Source organism: Furipterus horrens, unplaced genomic scaffold (assembly GCF_987537825.1).
Source record: "Furipterus horrens unplaced genomic scaffold, mFurHor1.1.pri manual_scaffold_10, whole genome shotgun sequence".
Classification (NCBI taxonomy): Eukaryota; Metazoa; Chordata; class Mammalia; order Chiroptera; family Furipteridae; genus Furipterus; species Furipterus horrens.
Window position 1 is genome coordinate 31891561 of NW_028327180.1, and position 17285 is coordinate 31908845.

At 36.4% G+C, this 17285-nt stretch overlaps 1 pseudogene; it reads left to right on the top strand.

The window, feature by feature from the left end:
- Window positions 1-9001: 9001 nt before the first annotated feature.
- LOC149999439 (mas-related G protein-coupled receptor member X2-like) lies at window positions 9002-10409 on the top strand (annotated as a pseudogene).
- The last annotated feature ends 6876 nt before the right edge of the window (window positions 10410-17285 follow it).

Consider the following 17285-nt stretch of genomic DNA (forward strand, 5'->3'; position numbering starts at 1 on the left):
GATAAAGTAGCAACAATATTGCGGAGGGTTGGTCTCACCTTTGCAGGCTACCAGGGCGCAGTGGGGCCCTCTGCAAACACCTGACGACGCGGGAGAGTGATTTCATCATTGCAGAGGAGCTGCCATCATGACAAATAGAGGTTAAATTGTGAGAATTCTAGGACATATTTTGGGAAGGATTAAATAAGTCAGGGGACTTGCTGACAGCAAATAGTATCTTTGAGTGGCTGATCTGCATCACAGAATCAGAGAATTAAGATGAGTGCCAGGTAGTCATTGGGAGCTGGAAAAAGTCCCAATGAGTTGGCTGACTTAAGTCTAGGCTTCATTTCAGCATCATTAAACAGTCTTTAAGTAATGACTTATTAGTTATCACCTTAAGAAAAGATTATGTTAAATACAATGGTGGCATTAAGATATGTTAATCTAGGAAATATTAGTTATAGTTTACTTAAATGATTTCCCTCATAATAGGGTTAGCAGGCCTTAAAAATGGTTCTTTATAATCTTTCCCATCCTATCACTATTTGTATTACTAGAGCACATCTTTTCCAAAGAACTTAAAGTGCATTCACTTCTTAAGACAGACTGAAAAAAATTTTTTTTAATTCTAACAATGTATTAAAGCTCTTATTCTCTTAAAATAGTGAATAATAAACTTTATCCAAGGATGTCATTATTGGATGTTAAAATGAAGCCTTTTAACTCAATTAGCTCTCTCAGAGTGGAATGAGAAATGTCAGGACAGACCATTGGTACCAGACATCCTGAAAACACTTGTAGCACACGTGGGCATTTCCAGCTGGTTACCAGAAGGACTTGCCATGAAGGGCAGAGTCTGGGAAACAGGTGGACAGTGGGGAACAAAAATTCCCCGGCCCATGTCTACTCAGGAGAATTGAGCACGGCTGGTCTGCCTCACTTTATAGTTTTTTAAACCAAGTAGACTAAGAAAAAACAGCAGCAGCAACAACAACAATAAAAATAAATAAATAAATAAAATCCGTAGACTTTACAATACAACAATAACTTTAATACGAATGAAAACAAAAAGTGGGCTTTTATGAGGTTGACTTGAGGTCAGGAAAAGAATGATAAACTTTTGAGAGGAGGAAAGAAATCATCAAAGCCAAAAGAAGCTCAAAGTGGAGTTTTAATAGCAGCTATCATATTGCGCCCAAGCCTTGACCATTTTTGATGCAGCTGTTTTGTTTTAAGTTGTCCCATCCCCGTTCCCCTTACACAACCCTCTGCAGTGACCACAGGCACACAGCCAGGCACTTGGACCATTCTAGATAACCGTAAACCCCTCAGAGAGTTGCTGCAGGGGCAGTGTAAATGGAAATGATGAAATCCAATCTGGCCTTTAGCTGAATCACTGTCTGAGGTTAAGCCCAGTGAACAGCGAGCACTATTGGGAGTCTCCGTGTACCTGAAAAAAATTGTACTGATGGTTTTTGTGCAAACTTTGTATGTGTGGGAAAGTTATTTTTTATATTTAATACCAACAGACCTTGGGTAGCACTTTGGACACAACTTATTTATTTAATACTTAAGGACAACAGTGGAGATAAGCTTCTCACTCTGGAGGATCTTTTTAAACATTGCAAGAATCATTTTATTGAGTGGCGTGCTTTGTCTTCTCACTCACAAAACAAGCATGAATTATTATAGGGGTGAGCATTTTCACAGGGCAATGAGCATTTTCACACACTTCTAGGCTGGTAGGAAGTGCTAGAACTTGGTCAAGGTCCTGCTTTACCCTGCACCAGAAATTAGAGGTAATAATAATAATAATAATAATAATAATAATAATAATAATACAGGCACTCTGTACCAGGCCCTGATCCAAGTATGTTTCCCATGTTAAATCATTTATTTTTCACAATTATCAACTAAGAGTTATTATCCCTATTTTATAGACAAGAAACAGGCCCAAAGAAGTTACCAGCATCACACAGCTAGTAACATGCAGAAATGAAACCCATGCAAACTGGCTCCTGAGTGTGTTCTTTTATCCAAGATCGTTCATTTATTTGCCACGTATCTACTGAGCGTCTAATATACAACAGGCATTGGGCTTTATGCTGGCAATACTTCAGTGAATCTAGATATATGTCTCTGCCTTCTTTGAGCTTACGACCTATTGAGCATAAAAGCTAATGACTTACTGTGTGAAAAGCTTGATACTGTGAGAGGGTATCAGTCCACATTTGTATGCTATGTTGGTTTTGATAAGAGCTTCTTAATAAAAATAGGGAGCCTGACTGCTCACATAGCCTTGGTTGTCTTCTTTCTTCTGCTCCCCATCTGAGCTGGCTCACTTAAATGTGAACTCTCAATGTTAGGCTGCTTCACTGTACTCTGATGTGGGTCTCAGGTCACAGGCTAGGTGGGCAGCTTCCCTACCTGGATATGATTGTGCCAGTAACAGCAGCAGTAGAGGTAGGAGTTGGGCCCAGGCAGATCTTAGAATGTATTGATGTTAACTCATTTTTGCTTTGTTTTAGTGTATAGCCATACAGCTCTGGAATATGATTCTGGGTTCAACAATTCAGGGATGGCCTGCAGAGGGGAGTTAGGAGATAGCCCCAAGGGCTTTATTCTTCTATTAGAAGGCAAGTGCAACCTAGTTCTTCTAAAGACATAGTCACATCTGTTATCTTTGACCTCTGCCAAAACAATTCTGTCTAACTCTTTTGGGAACATTAAAAGTATTTCTCCTGGGATTCAAACTCAAAATTAAAAGGAATGAACTCATGAGGTAGATCTGAGTCTAGGGTTTTTTAAAATTGAATTAAAAAAATTTTACGTACAAAGAGCTAACATTGTTTCTGCGGTGAGGCAGATATCTTGAGTGACTCATTCAAGGAAGTCCACTCAGTCCAACTTAATGAAGCCTATATTCTTCACTTACTGAGGGAAACACAGGCAGTACATATAGAGGCAATATTTCTAGGTCAGCCCATGCAGGTTTGAGCAGATGTGGAAAAAATGAGAACCCTGGCCAAATGTTCTCAATGGTTCCAGTAGAGCTGCTGGTGACTCATTTTGCTTTCTTGAAGGCAACGAGGCAAAAGGCTGAGCCTAGCTTTTGAGATTTTTATCTTGAATTCCTTCTGGAATCTCCTCTAGAGTATACCCCTTTGTGATTATGGGTTGAGTTCCCAAGTTCAGGGAATTCATTCATTCATTTTATGATAAATGTTTATGGAGTGCCTACTGCATGCAAGACTTAGAATCAATCAAACTTGAGATCCTAGAGTTCATTGGCTTTCTTAAAATTTTTAAAAACTAAACTGCTAACTTTATATTTTTTAAAGATTTTATTTCTTTATTTTTAAAGCAGGGGAATGAGGGAGAAAGAGAGGGAAAGAAGTGATGTGTGGGAGAAATATTGATCTGTTGCCTCCTGCATGCACTCTAACTGGGGATTTGCCTTCAACCAAGACATGTGCCCTGACTGAGGAATCGAACCAGTGACCTTTCACTTTGCAGAATGATGCCCAACCAACTGAACCATACTGGTCAGGACCAAAAATACTAACTTTAGATTTGTGAGTTTTTATGATAAAAAAAAAGTCACAGATTGTTTAAGAAACAATGATCTATTCTGCTCTGGAGGAGAATATTGAATTCTGAAACATACTGATATCTGTAAACACATTTGGTAATGAGACAATATAATTTTTATGAGAACATACCTGACTACGAACACTGAGTTCCAGCCTCTTTTGAATTTGTAAAATAAGTCAGAGTTTTTTTCATACTAATGATAATGGGAGAGACATATGTGCATAGAGGGAGTCTATAGTTGAAGGCTCCACTGATTAGGAGTTGTGTTCTGTGGTTTTTGCCACTTGTGAGTGATTAAACCCTATAGAATAGAGTCTGTCCCCATGCATTTGGTTTATAGAAAACCAGTAACATGATATGGAATTAATGATCCAGTTTCTCAAAAGGGGAGACTATTGGCCTAACACCTTCCTAAGTTGTAGCTGTCAACATGTTTAGTTTGGTTCTAATGGGAGCTAGGCTGGAGAAAGGAAAAGTTTTGTAGGAAAAGTTATGTGATATTAATAAGAACCACATTCTGTTTGATGTTCTCTCAAATTATATGTGCTTTATCTTACTAAAAATTGAACCATTCAAAAATAATAAATCTTTCCTATGGCCCACAAGTGATCAACATTTTGGATGATCAAAAAAATTTTGTCCTAAAGATAGCCCCACTTTTAGCTCAGTTTTATTTGCTAGTGCTGATTTATAGCCGAAAGCATCACTTCATATTTTTCCAAGCATCAAAGTCATAATGTGTTTTACAAATACTCAAAAGTACTTAAAATCCATGAACCTCTGTATTCCTTTTTTTATTCTTCTATAAGAATGTATTCAAATTGGTTAAACAGATGGCTTTCTATTTTTGAAAAAAAAAAAGCTAAGAATTTCACCTCAACATGGAGAACTCATAGGTTAAATTTCATTCTGAAGTGCACTTTTATGACCAAGTAATTAACCTTTGAAAATGAGGGTATTTGAAGGAAATAAGGAAAATCTTAAGATGATCTCATTAACATTGGCATGGTAGACTTGTCAGAAGCAGAGATGCTCAAGGTTAATATTAAAAGACTTTAAAATATTTTACAAATATTATTTGTTTTTCAAGTTTTCCTGTTTTCTGTCTTTATTATGATAACCTTAGGAGATGAATACTTTAAGAAGTGTTTCTTTATAACAATGGGAATTGGCACAAAAATTGTGGAAAATGGGTATAATAGTGACTACTTTATCATTTTTTCACATTAAATGAGATAACACTTATAATGTGAAAAATAATCATCACTCAATAAATGCTAATATCCTTAGTTGGAGAGAGCATCTTGAACAAGTATTGAATAAGGAGAGAGCTTGCCATGTCTATGGGGCAATAAGAAGACTATTATGAGTTTTGTCATGAAGGATCTAGTAAGAGAAGTGGGCTGAAATAATGTAGAAAGATAAATTAGAATCAGAGCCAATCATTCACTTGTTTTCTTATTCAATAATTTATCAAGCTCCTTTTATGTGGGAAGCCCTCTGCTAGGCATGGGGATACAAAGACAAAGAAGACTTAGTCTGATTTTTCTGTGGATGCCAAGTAAGGAATTGGAACTATATGCCGAGGAAAATTATATCTTTCAATAGAGGAGGAGCTTGAAAGTGATATTTTTGGATGGTTAATTGAAATATATTTATCCTGACCCAAAATATAAATTCAGGTGTTGTTTCCTAGTGCCTGTGATCCTGTTGACCATGATCATTCCTATGATGGAGAGCTGATTCAAATGGGTGAAGAGGAAGGATTTATGGGTAGAACTTCATTCTATCCCTTGAAATGAAGGGATGAAATGAAACCTTAGCACTGAAACTGCTCATCTTGCACTTGTGGTTAAACTTCTCATCTAATCTGGTATTTTCTACACTTAGTGAGTATTGCATTGGGCCCACAATTATGGTGACCCTTAGAATTTGGCACCAGAATAACTGTTTATTCAGGAGTAAGGAGAAACTTAAGAATCTAGGCTTTAGTAAATTTCTCCATGATTGACTGTTTTATGAGTGGAAGTCCCTTTTCTGTTAGTAGTCTCTATAACCAAAGATCCTGTGACAAAAACAAGCAAACAAAGCCCAAAAAACAGACAAAAAACCCAAAGCAAAACAAAATATGGATATTCAACCAAAAGTTTTAGATTTAGATTGACTGATTTTTTTTTTCAGGAAGTTCTGCTTGGATAAACAGCTTCTATACCTTCTAGTTACAAATTCTTGGGTCTTATTCTCACCTCTGCCTCTTTGAACTACTATTTTTATCTCAATTTTCTCTTTTAGCCCAAGGCTTAGTAGAATACAGATCAAATGAGATGTGGAATATGTTACTAGAATCTCCTAATACATTCTGGTTAACTACTAATTTCAATGGCTAATTTCTTTATTTCATAGTTGGTACTATATTGAAATTTGGTACCAAACTATAATAAAATTCCTTTAAGGTGATCATTTTTGGTGCTCAGCTTGCAAAAATGCCACTGAGACTTAGGATGCAAAATATACAAAATATATAACTGATAGCATTTTCCTTTAATAGTTAAGCACCAGCTTTATGCCCATTGTTATACATTATTTTATACTCCCACACAGACATCTATCGACATAATGTTCAGTCCTTTTGTTTGCGTGTGTGTGTCTGGCTCTTTAGCTCAGGTGGTCAGAGTACTGAGCTAATGAGAACAAGGTCACAGGTTCAATCTTTGTGTGGGCCAGCAGAGTTTGCTTTGTTCAGTGGTCACAGACCTGGTCCAGCCAGCTGTCTAGCATATGTCTGCCCCAGGTCATAAGAGGACATGGCAGGAGTGTGTGGATGGACAAGAGCAAATCCATCACCACCATTAGAGAAAGCCAAGCCAAGCACGTGTCCTACTAATGGGGGTCAATAATGTCTCATTTAAATGAGGTTGACATTTTAATACCTTTTGCCGAGAGGGTCTTTTGAACACCAAATTTAAACATTGTTGCTTTTTTGGTATGAATTCACTTCTAATAAATGGAAGGATGTATAAGGCTTCAGATGATTGTATATTTGCAAATATAGATTAATGACTTAAACATTTAAGAAGTTGGTTTAGTACTAAAAAAGAAATTTCAGTATGGCTATTCAGTTATTTTCCCTTTTTCTTAAAATCTGTTTAAGCTAGTGAAATAAGAAAATAATTAATTCTTTGGAGAGTGATTGATAATAACTACCTTCATTTAAGAAAACATTTTTATTAAACTTTCTGATAATTAGACCATTAAAATGCTAGCGAAAAGCAGGTAAAATTAATTCTGTGTTATTCAACCTTTTGGCCCACACCAAGCCCACACATACCATCTTTCATTTCTAGGCAAACATGTCCCCCAAATTACTTCATTATTTAACATCATGTTTTGTTAGATTTCAAACTGAATCAAAATTCAACTCCATTCCAAAGTGCTCTCATTAGCTGTTTTCTTCAGTTGGATCTTTGTGAGCCTTGAAAAGACATTTGATACAGAAGAGGGGAGGGCAGAGCACAGAAGGGAAATTTGATGAGAGAAGGATGAATATTGGGTATTTCTTTAAAATTCATTTATTAAAAAAATTAGAACAATAATAATGTAATATATATTAAAATATAGAAATATATTTTGACTAGGTAATGCATTCACTAGGTTAAAAACAAAAAATATATATAAAATGATACATTGTGAAAGTTTTTCTTCCTCCCTTGTCTTTCATGTACCCAATTCTACCTCCCTTATATAGTCATTTTTATAGATTTCTTTTTTTTTCACAGGTGAAAGACTTCTTTTTAAATTTTGTCTGTTTTATTGATTATGCTTTTACAGTTGTCCCAATTTCTTTTCCCTTTGCTCCCCTCTGCCCAGAACCCTTCCTTCCCTCCAGCAGTCCTACCTGCCTTACTTCATGTCCATGGGTTGTGCATATAAGTTCTTTGACTTTACCCTTTCCTGTATGATTCTTAACATCCCCATTTCTATTCTGCACTCTCTTATTATGCTTCTTAATTCATGAACCATTTCCCTCCTTCTCCTCTCTTCCCACTCCCAGATGACACCCCTCCACATGCTCCCCATACCTATGATTCTGTTCCCACTCTGGTTGTCTGCTTAGTTTGTTTTTGTTTTAATTTTTTAGATTCTGTTGTCGATAGTTGTGATTTTGTTGTCATTTTAATGTTCATAGTTTTCATTTTCTTTTTCTTAAATAAATCCCTTTCACATTTCATATAATAATGGCTTGGTGATGATGTACTCCTTTAGTTTTATGTTGTCTGGAAAGCACTTTATCTGCCCTTCCATTCTAAATGATATCTTTGCTGGATAGAGTAGTCTTGTTCATAGATCCTTGCCTCTCATCACTTCGAATATTTCCTGCCAGTCACTTTACGCCTGCAAAGTTTCTTTTGAGAAATCATCTGATAGTCTTATAGATACCCCTTTGTAGGTAACTCTCTTCTTTTCTCTTACTGCTTTTAATATTCTCTCTTTAGCCTTAACCTTTAACATTTTAATTATGATATGTCTTGGTAGGATCCTCCCTGGGTCTAGTTTATTTGGGACTCTCTGTGTTACCTGGACCTCTTTGTCTATTTCCTTCCCCAAATTAGGGAAGGTTTCCTTCATTAGTTTTTCACATAATTTTTCAATTTCTTGCTCTTTCTCTTCTTCTGAGACCCTTACGATTTGGTTATTGGCACGTTTAAAGCTATTCCAGAGGTTTCTAAGCCTCTCCTCATTTTTTTCAATTCTTGTTTCCTCCTTCTGTACTGGTTGACTATTTATTCATTCCTTATGTTCCAATTTGTTGATTTGAACCTTTGTTTCTTTCCCTTCGCCACTAGTTTCACATGGATTTTCCTTCATTTCACTTAGTATAGCCTTCATTTCATCCCTGTCATGCTTAATCTTTTCTGTCAAGCCTGTGAGAATCTTTATTACCAGTGTTTTGAACTGTGTGTCTGTTAAATTGGCTATCTCCCTGTCGCTCAGTTCTCCCACTGGTACCTTGATCTGCCCCCCCCCCCTTTGGGTGGTACTTCTCTGTCTCCTCATCTTGACAACTTTCTATATTTGCCTCTGTGTCTTAAGTAGAGCTGTTGCATCTGTTATGTTGTAAGGGGCAGAGCCTTAGGTATTCATCAGTGCTGGTGACCTGGTTTACCACGTTGTGGCACTGTATGTAGGAGAGGGGTCTAAGAGGGAACAGTGCTGCTTGCCCTGCACTTGCCCCTTTTCCAAGCACTTCCCCCTCTTCCTGTACTAAACAAGCTGCCTCCTTGAAGAGATAGGCAGTTTCCTCTTCTGCCCCAATCCCCCATGGGTTTTCAGTGTCAGAGGCAATGTGGCTCTGTTTTCCCTGGTGCTGGAACCATGAACTGCATGGACTAGACTGGGGCTGGATCACTTCCCAGGTTTAAAAGGTATGACTGTGGTTTTCACAGTGGCTACAGTCCCTGTGCCTCTGCCACTGCCCACAGGGCTGCACCTTGTTCGCTCCATCCAGGCTCCGCTCCTCTTGCCTTTTTGGCTGAATATTTCTTCTTTATTTCTTTGTTTGTTGAACTTCCATGTGGTTTGATTTTCTAGATCTTCTGTTTTTTGTTTTTTGTTTTTTTTTAGTTCTGAAGTGGTTGTAAATTCCTTCTTAGTTGTGAGGAAGATGCAGCATGTCTACCTATGCCTCTATCTTAGCTGGAAGTCCCATTTTTATAGATTTCTTATGCGCTCATATGAAATTTGCACATGTATCTTAAACCCTCCCCTCTTTTTATATAAAAGTTAACACATTATAAACATTGTTTTTAATCTTACTTTTTTTAACTTAACAATATGTTTGAGAGACCCTTTCATAATGCAGATTAGCCTTATTCCCCACCTCCCCCAACTTTGTAACATTCCAATGAATGGATGTGCTATAATTTATCTGGTTACCTATTGATGACCTTTGATAAAATTTCTAATATTTTCTATTACAGACAGCAAAGTGATGAATTAATTTGGCAAGAAGCACTGCCTATCAGTTCTGTGGCAAATCTGGTACTACAGCTTCAGCACCCTGGCAACACAGGTCAGCTGTCATGTGTGCCCATCATCTCTGGGCCCTGTCTCGCCTGCTGGCACCCTGGAACTATTGTGGCTTCCTGACTGGGGATTTCCATCATGTTTGGTGTCCAGCATTTGTTTTCATCACTGCCCTCCTGGTCCTGCTGACCAGGCTCTATGTGGCTGTCGGGTTCACCATGCCGATCTCCCTCCTCTGCTGCCTGCTCTGTGGCATCCACAGGGACTTCCTAAACTGGCTTCAGAAAGGTTTTGATGCCTTCTTTCATCCTTACCTGGTTGCAGTTCTCCTTCCTTGTGTCAACAGCTGTGCCAGTTCCACCATTTACTTCTCTGTTGGCTCCTTTAGGCAGTGATGGCGGAAGTTACAACAGACCCTGACGCTGGTTCTCTGGGGGCTCGGCAGGACTTTCCCAAGTTGGGGAAACATAGAGAAAGCCTCTCCCAGAAAACCTGGAGATGTCGGGAAGCAGTCTGGGTCCTGATTCAGTTTGCTTTGTTCAGACAGATATGACTTTGAGAACCAACTGGGCCCCAGAATTAACCTAATAATCCTGCTCCTGAGGTTAAGTGAGACCATGGCTGTTGAACAAGCACTGGGTGCAATGTCTGAAGGTCCGCCCGCCCCAGGGCCTTCATCCCATTCGCATGGAGGCTTGGCAAACTCTGGGGTCCAGGATTGTTCCCACTTTGGAAGAATCCCACCTTCAGCAGAAGATGAAAGCAGTGCAGGAAAAGCCTAAATTTCTTTCAACACTGCACTTGATAGACATGACAAGAATATTACATTTTTAACAACTTTTTTTGTGGTCACCCCCTACTACAATCTATCTCTATAAATTAAAAGAATTAAAGTTCAATCAAGCCCCAGTGACTTGGGCAGGCCTTAGACTAGCTCCCTACCGTAATAAAAGTTGATTGAAAAAAAAAAATGAATGTAAAACTTATTTCAGAATGAATTACATAGAAAACATTTTTAAAATTATTTTTTAAACATTTACATATCATTCCATTACATGAATATACTGTATCATAATTTATTTATCTAGTCCCTTATTGGTAGACATTGTTGCCACTGTTTTATTTTTATAGACAATGTTTAATGAATAACCTTATATATGTGTTATAGATGTGAAAGTAAATATGTATAATACATACCAAAAAGTCAGGTTTTTAGTAAAAATAGAAATTTTAATAAAGTAAAAGTCATAAAAAATTTATCATCACATTATACAATTATATATTTTTATTTTCCAAGTTCCCTTTATGTCTTATTCATTTTGTCTAGTTGTAGAATATGTTATTTCATTTTTTTCACCTGACATTGCAACATAGACATTTGAAGGACATGGATTCTTAAGCTACAGCAGAAATTTGAGGGAAATATGACAAAGAAGAAGCTTTAGTGAAGTGTGTCCTTAGGCAGTGTCAGAGTCATACAACAATTCTAAAATTAGAAAAGCCTGGGTGGCTTACTTAATATTATAGAAAACAACTTACATCAGAACTGTGAGTCCATGATCACTACAGGAGTGAAAGGTTTAGTTATAAATAATAGTTTTGAGTTATGAGTAATTTTCAGATACTACTAGCTTTGAGAAAAGTAGGAAAAACCCTTCTGTCACTGACTTAGAAATTTTATGAGAAAGTAACTTAGTACTAATAATGAGGAATGCTGACATATACAATTTAAAAACTTTACTATATCCAGGTAATTTTCTTTCATACCCAATTAATTATGATATGAAGAATTCTAACAATTATTTAAAATGAAGAAGCAATTTATAGACAATAAGGTAAATTTTAGAAATTTCGACCAAGGAGCACATTCTTTAGTAGTTCTCATCCTGCTCTGTACATTGACAAAATAACTTTGGAGTTAACATTTTTGTTGGACATGTCTTGTTATGTGTGATGAATAGACACTTCCTTTTAAAGAAAGGAAATTTAAGTAAGTTACAGATGGAAGACTGGGTTAAGGTGGGATGTATTAAGACCTGGGTTATTTGGGGGCTATAGAAATGGGATTCACTATGGAGTATTCATTCATTCATTTACTCATTCATAAATCAATTCATTATATCACTGATTCATCCATTCCTCGTTAGATTGCATATTTATTTGGCTCCTAGCATGCTAATTCATCGTATTAAAACTCTGGAAAATATAAGAAGTACAAAGTACAGACCTTATCTTAACAATCTTATATGGGAATTAAGAAATGGATCGAATACTATATAAGAGTTTATGGTAAGTACCTCAAGAATGATATAAAGTGCTATTGCAGTTCAAAAGAGGAAGACATCACTTTCAGTAGAAAAGAGATAGTGGCATTCGTTCTGAAGTACAAGATAATTGGAGTGAAAACACAAGACAATAGATTTTACTGACAATGTATTTGAAATCTGTATTGACTGGATCAATTGTCATAAGCTGATGAAATGGGCTTCTGGCCTTGCCAGCTGCCCATCTTTCCCTTAGGGCTCAGATCAATACCTCACACACTTGCATAACCTGGTTTCATGTTGGCCACTGGGGCTGAGTAGGCTGTTGGGCAGAGGATTTTGGCATTTCTCTAGATGCACACAAGAGACCAATTGCCTCCGCTGTTGCTTATGACCCAAAGGCTCTTTCTTTCATGGTTGATTTTATTCCCTTATTTTAGCATGTATATTGGTGGGATTAGCTACCGCCTCCTCAGGCGGTCCAGTCTTAGCAAATTCACTATGTGGCTTTAGCATATTTAATAGATACCAGTTGAGGCAAGGCACATGGTACTGGGCTGTCTAAGCACTACTGTTATGCAACCTCTTTAAAGTAGCTATTCTGACCCCTATTGCTAAGCCATCGTGGTAGGATCAGGAACAGTTCTCCCCAGTGTTGCCACAGAATAATTATGGGAAGGATTTTGATGAATTTGAACCTAGGATGGGGTGCAGGAAGAAAGAAAACTCATCTTAGGTGAAAGAAACAGGACAAACAAAGGTGTTCGCACAGAAAATTGCCAAGTGTGAGGGGTGGAGAGTAGAGCTCAGTGCAGCTGAACTAGGGACTTTGAATGAGAATGGTGGATCTTAGGCTCCTACTTTTTTAGCTTGTTGCCCTAATCATGATACTTGTGTATATATATAAGCATCTGTAAGTAATTATTATTTAAAATGTATATATTATAATATGTAAAAATGTATATATTGCATTCACATTAATTATGAATATTAAAATGGCAATGAAATGAGAGTAATGTATTTGTTAAAGTTAACTGGGTTTGTTGGTACGTCACTAACACAACAATGATATTTAAGATAACATTCTAGACCAGATTTTTCCAATTAAACTTTTGGTGATAATGAAAATGTTCCATATCTGTGCTAATATAGTAGACACTAGTTACATGTAGCTATTGAGCACCTAAATGGGGTTAGTGCATACGAGGAACTGAATTTTTTATTGTTTAATTTTAGTTAATTAAATTTGAATGGCCACATGTGAAGTAATGGCTACTGTATTAGACAGCACAGCTCTAAACAATTTTTAGGGATTCCGAACATGGAGAATCATAGCATTTAAGGGCTGGAATAAGACTTTAATATTTACTTTCTGGCACTTTGATTTCACAAATGAGGAAACTGAAGCTGAGAAGGTGAAATGTCTTGTCCAAGGGCACAAGGGTAGTGATAAGCAGAGTTGGAACCCGGCCTTCTGATGCCCTGACTCCCAGTTTGACTATGGCCATATCCAGTTAAAGATGGTTGATTTGTAGATTGAGAAAGTAAAGTCAAACTTAGTTCTTCACATCAACCCCCCAAGAGATATAAGAGATACGGATATGTGTTGGAAACAGTACCAGACCCTGAAATTAGGAGGGTGGTTGAGGGAGAGAGCTGCAAAACAGCATAAAAAAACTACAATCAGGGCCCTGGCTGCTGTGGCTCAGTGGCCTGCGAGCCAAGTGACGCTGGTTCGATTCTCAGTCAGGGCACATGACTAGGTTGCACGTCAGGTCCCCAGTTGGGGGCGCGTGAGAGGCAACCACACAGTGATGTTTCTCTCCCTCTCTTTCTCCTTTCCCCTCTCTCTAAAAGTAAAATAAACAAATAAATAAATAAACAAATAATTAAAAAAAAAAGAATCTACAATCAACTTGGGAAAATGAGAAATTTGTATATATATAAAGCCGTCACTGGTACAAGACAGTCCACATGAGCTAAGTGAACAAATCCCAGACTGTGTCATAGAAATGTAGGGAGACCACCTGCATGAGTGGTAAGAAAAGGCTTCAGGGACAAGAATCAATATTCAAGTCTCTTAACATAAGAGATAAAAGATGACATCAATGTCATTCAAACTTAACGGTGGTTGATATGAAGTGAACTTCTGACCCATAACTGATTTTGTGTTTTTGCATTCTGTGTTAATTATACACACTCCTTTATCCCCACAACCAGCAATGTTGCTCCTAGTTTTAAAATGTGAAAGGGAAGTGGTTTGTTTTAGGATTATTTTCCTGTAGAATGATAATAATATAAAATAAATTTGTATTAAAATTGTGCTGTTAAATCACAGAAAGGCAAATAAAAGGCTGTGAATTTAAATCAGGAGAATAAGTATTGGCTGTGATTATCTTGTAGGCATAGCCGGGAAATCAAATCCTCACTTGGCTTACTAAAGTCTTAATGTAGTAATGCATGACAATATTTCCAAATTTTTCCCCATTGGTAGGCAAATCGAATGGGACCTAAGTGCTCACAGAACATTTCAAAAAATTCAGAGAGAAAGAGAAATGGAAAGTGTTAGAAACATGATTGAATTTTGAAAAGGATACATGAATATAAGTAAAATAAGGAATGAAAATAATCAACTATTAGCTAAAACTGAAGTCCACATTGTGGGTTTTTCTTAAAATTTTATTTATTTTTTATTTTATAAAGGTTAATATGTGTTAAACATATTCAGCTAAGAAAGTAAAAAAAAAAATTAAAAAGCAACTAAAAATCATTACTAATCTCACTCAGAAATAGCCACTGCTATTTTTTTTCCTCCTTGCAAACATCTACTTTTAAATGTTTAGTAGTTAACATTGCAGAGAGCTTTATATGAAATTTTCACTTAACTGTAATTGAGTTTTGAATGGAGAAATTTTTTGAGTTACAAACTTTTGCTGGGGAAGCCCATGCGAGATGGGGAAGCTATGTAGCATTTCTCTGCCTCTGCAAATCTTTAAGGATATTAGCAAATTATGTAATCACTTATAAAGGACTTCCCAAAGTTTTCTTTGCTGGTATGCTTTGGTAAGGAGGTAAAACAATATGGCTTGGGACCTTATTCATTGACTAGGTGTTGATACAAATAATCCCTCAATTTGCTCCAAGTGCTTCTTATGCCCATACTTGAGTCACCAGAACTGCCACTTCAGAAAACACTGAATGTCATCAATTGTCTCATTTGCTTATAGAGATCCCCTTTGGTCTATGGGGCCTCTGGAGTGGACTTCAAGCACCATCTTCTTCTTCCAATGAAACAAATTTATGTAATTATATTGTATTTATTATATGGACTTTTTCTTTGCCATGTCAATGACTGAAAATAACTTCACATGCTGTTTTGTTCAGTCCCTGATTTGGCAATTTGGTAATTTTTTTTAGTGTTTTGTTCTTTCTGTAAATGATCTATTAGAAAAATTGCTAAAAATATTTGCTCCAACTTGGGTAACCTAAAATGATACTTGGTACTTACTGTACTAATCATGAACTTTATAAATCAGTTTCTCATCCTCAGAGGAATTTTTTTTAAAGATGTTATTTCCTGTACAATTATTGCTTCCTTTGATCTCAGTCAACATTTGGTCTTTTAGATAAGGAAGACCAATAATTCCTCAGCTATAATTTCAGCAACACAGATAACTATCATGCATTGTGTGACATGCAATTCATTATTCAGTTGTGAATAACCACCATGGTCCTATATTCAATGTTTTACTTCACCTTGTCAAGACTCACTGAGTTAATATTACACTTATGACTATTTTTTGTATCCAAGAGGGATAAAACAACTCTATAAAATAGCAAACATTTTAAGGCATCCTAGAAGAAAATATCATAGTGAAGTAAATTTCCATATGTAGCCTAGTTATTTTATTTTATTCTGTCCAATAAAGGGGCCTCCTTTCTTTGATGTATCTAATAATTCTCATTATTGTTTTCCGGGTAAACTAGATAAATATGCAGAACCAAGATTCAGTCTTCAGAAATCTCATGATAAGCATTTACATCTTTCTTCTTCATCCATTTTATAATGTACTGTTGAGCTATTTGCCTGGCATAAAGACCTCTTTGGAATGTTATAGAAAACAAAAGTTTGGTTCAAGCTCTGATCTCATACTTAAGGACAATCTTCTTACAGTTTTCAGTTCAACCAAAAAGAGAGTTGGCAGTCTGGAGATGACTGGAAGAGCAGTTTCCTAATTTTGAGTTTTTGGCAAGCTGGAATTCCACCTGCTAAAACTTAACAGTGTAGAGATTGTTATCCACTGTGTATGCCTGCAACTTTCTGTTTGGTGCTCAATAAAGCAGACTGTATTACTGTACTGGAAAAATTTAACTTGCTGTTCTTTTGAGTATTAATCTATCAAAATATTTCCTGGAATTATTTTACAGACTAACAAAAGAGCTATTATACGTTTACCATCAGAAAGTTCTTTAGTTCATGTTGATATTTTTAATTCCTTAATTGAATGGTTTTACTTCCTAGCTTAATGTAGACATTATTTTCAGATTATTAGTGAACTAAAAAAAAGTTAATTTGTAAGTTGAATTGGATTTCTGTTACAAACTGAAAAGCTTTTTTGTAGCCCAAGAACATTTTTTTTCTAGACTTTGATTCTCCCTACCACTACTCTCCCTGTACCCTGTCTGCCCTCATCAAGGCTCCTTCATTCCTTAATTCCTACTTCTCCTCAGCAGAGCAGCTCCTCTATCAGGTAGCACATACCCACTCCTCAGGACCAAGTGATTCCCAAACAATTTAGGAAGAATGCAGGTGTTTCATATGATATAAGAGGAGAAAAAGTAAGGAGAACATATGATTTTCTGGCACAAATATCAGGATAAAATTCTGGTCACTTTACAACATAAATTTGAACTCCAACGCTAAAAGACTTTTTATTATTTTTTCTGAAAAATCATTTTGAGACAATAATACATAGTACGTTCTTTTCTATTGTAGCATGAAGATCCAGAACATAAGCTTATTTGTACATTTTTTAAAAATTATGCCTGGGGCTATATATTTTTCTCTTATCTTTGTATAAAGTTGTAGTGGAAGAGGTTCAAAGTTTGTTTAAGCTTTGCAACAAATTTTTCAAAAATCATAGACATATAAAAACTAAACTTGTATGGACTAATTCCACCTTAAAAACATAAACTAAGAGTTGGCTGACTTCTGCTGTTCTTTCTTGCTCTTACTCAAATTTAACTTGTGTGTGTGTAGGGTTTGTAGGTATGCAGAAACTATTAAAAACAAGAGAATTTAAGGGAAGAAATGACCACAGTAAAGAACACCTTGTCTACACAAGCAAAATAGAGTCATTTAATAATTATCAGGTAAATTTGCACTATATAGAATGTTGATTTAATAATATGATCTCTCTA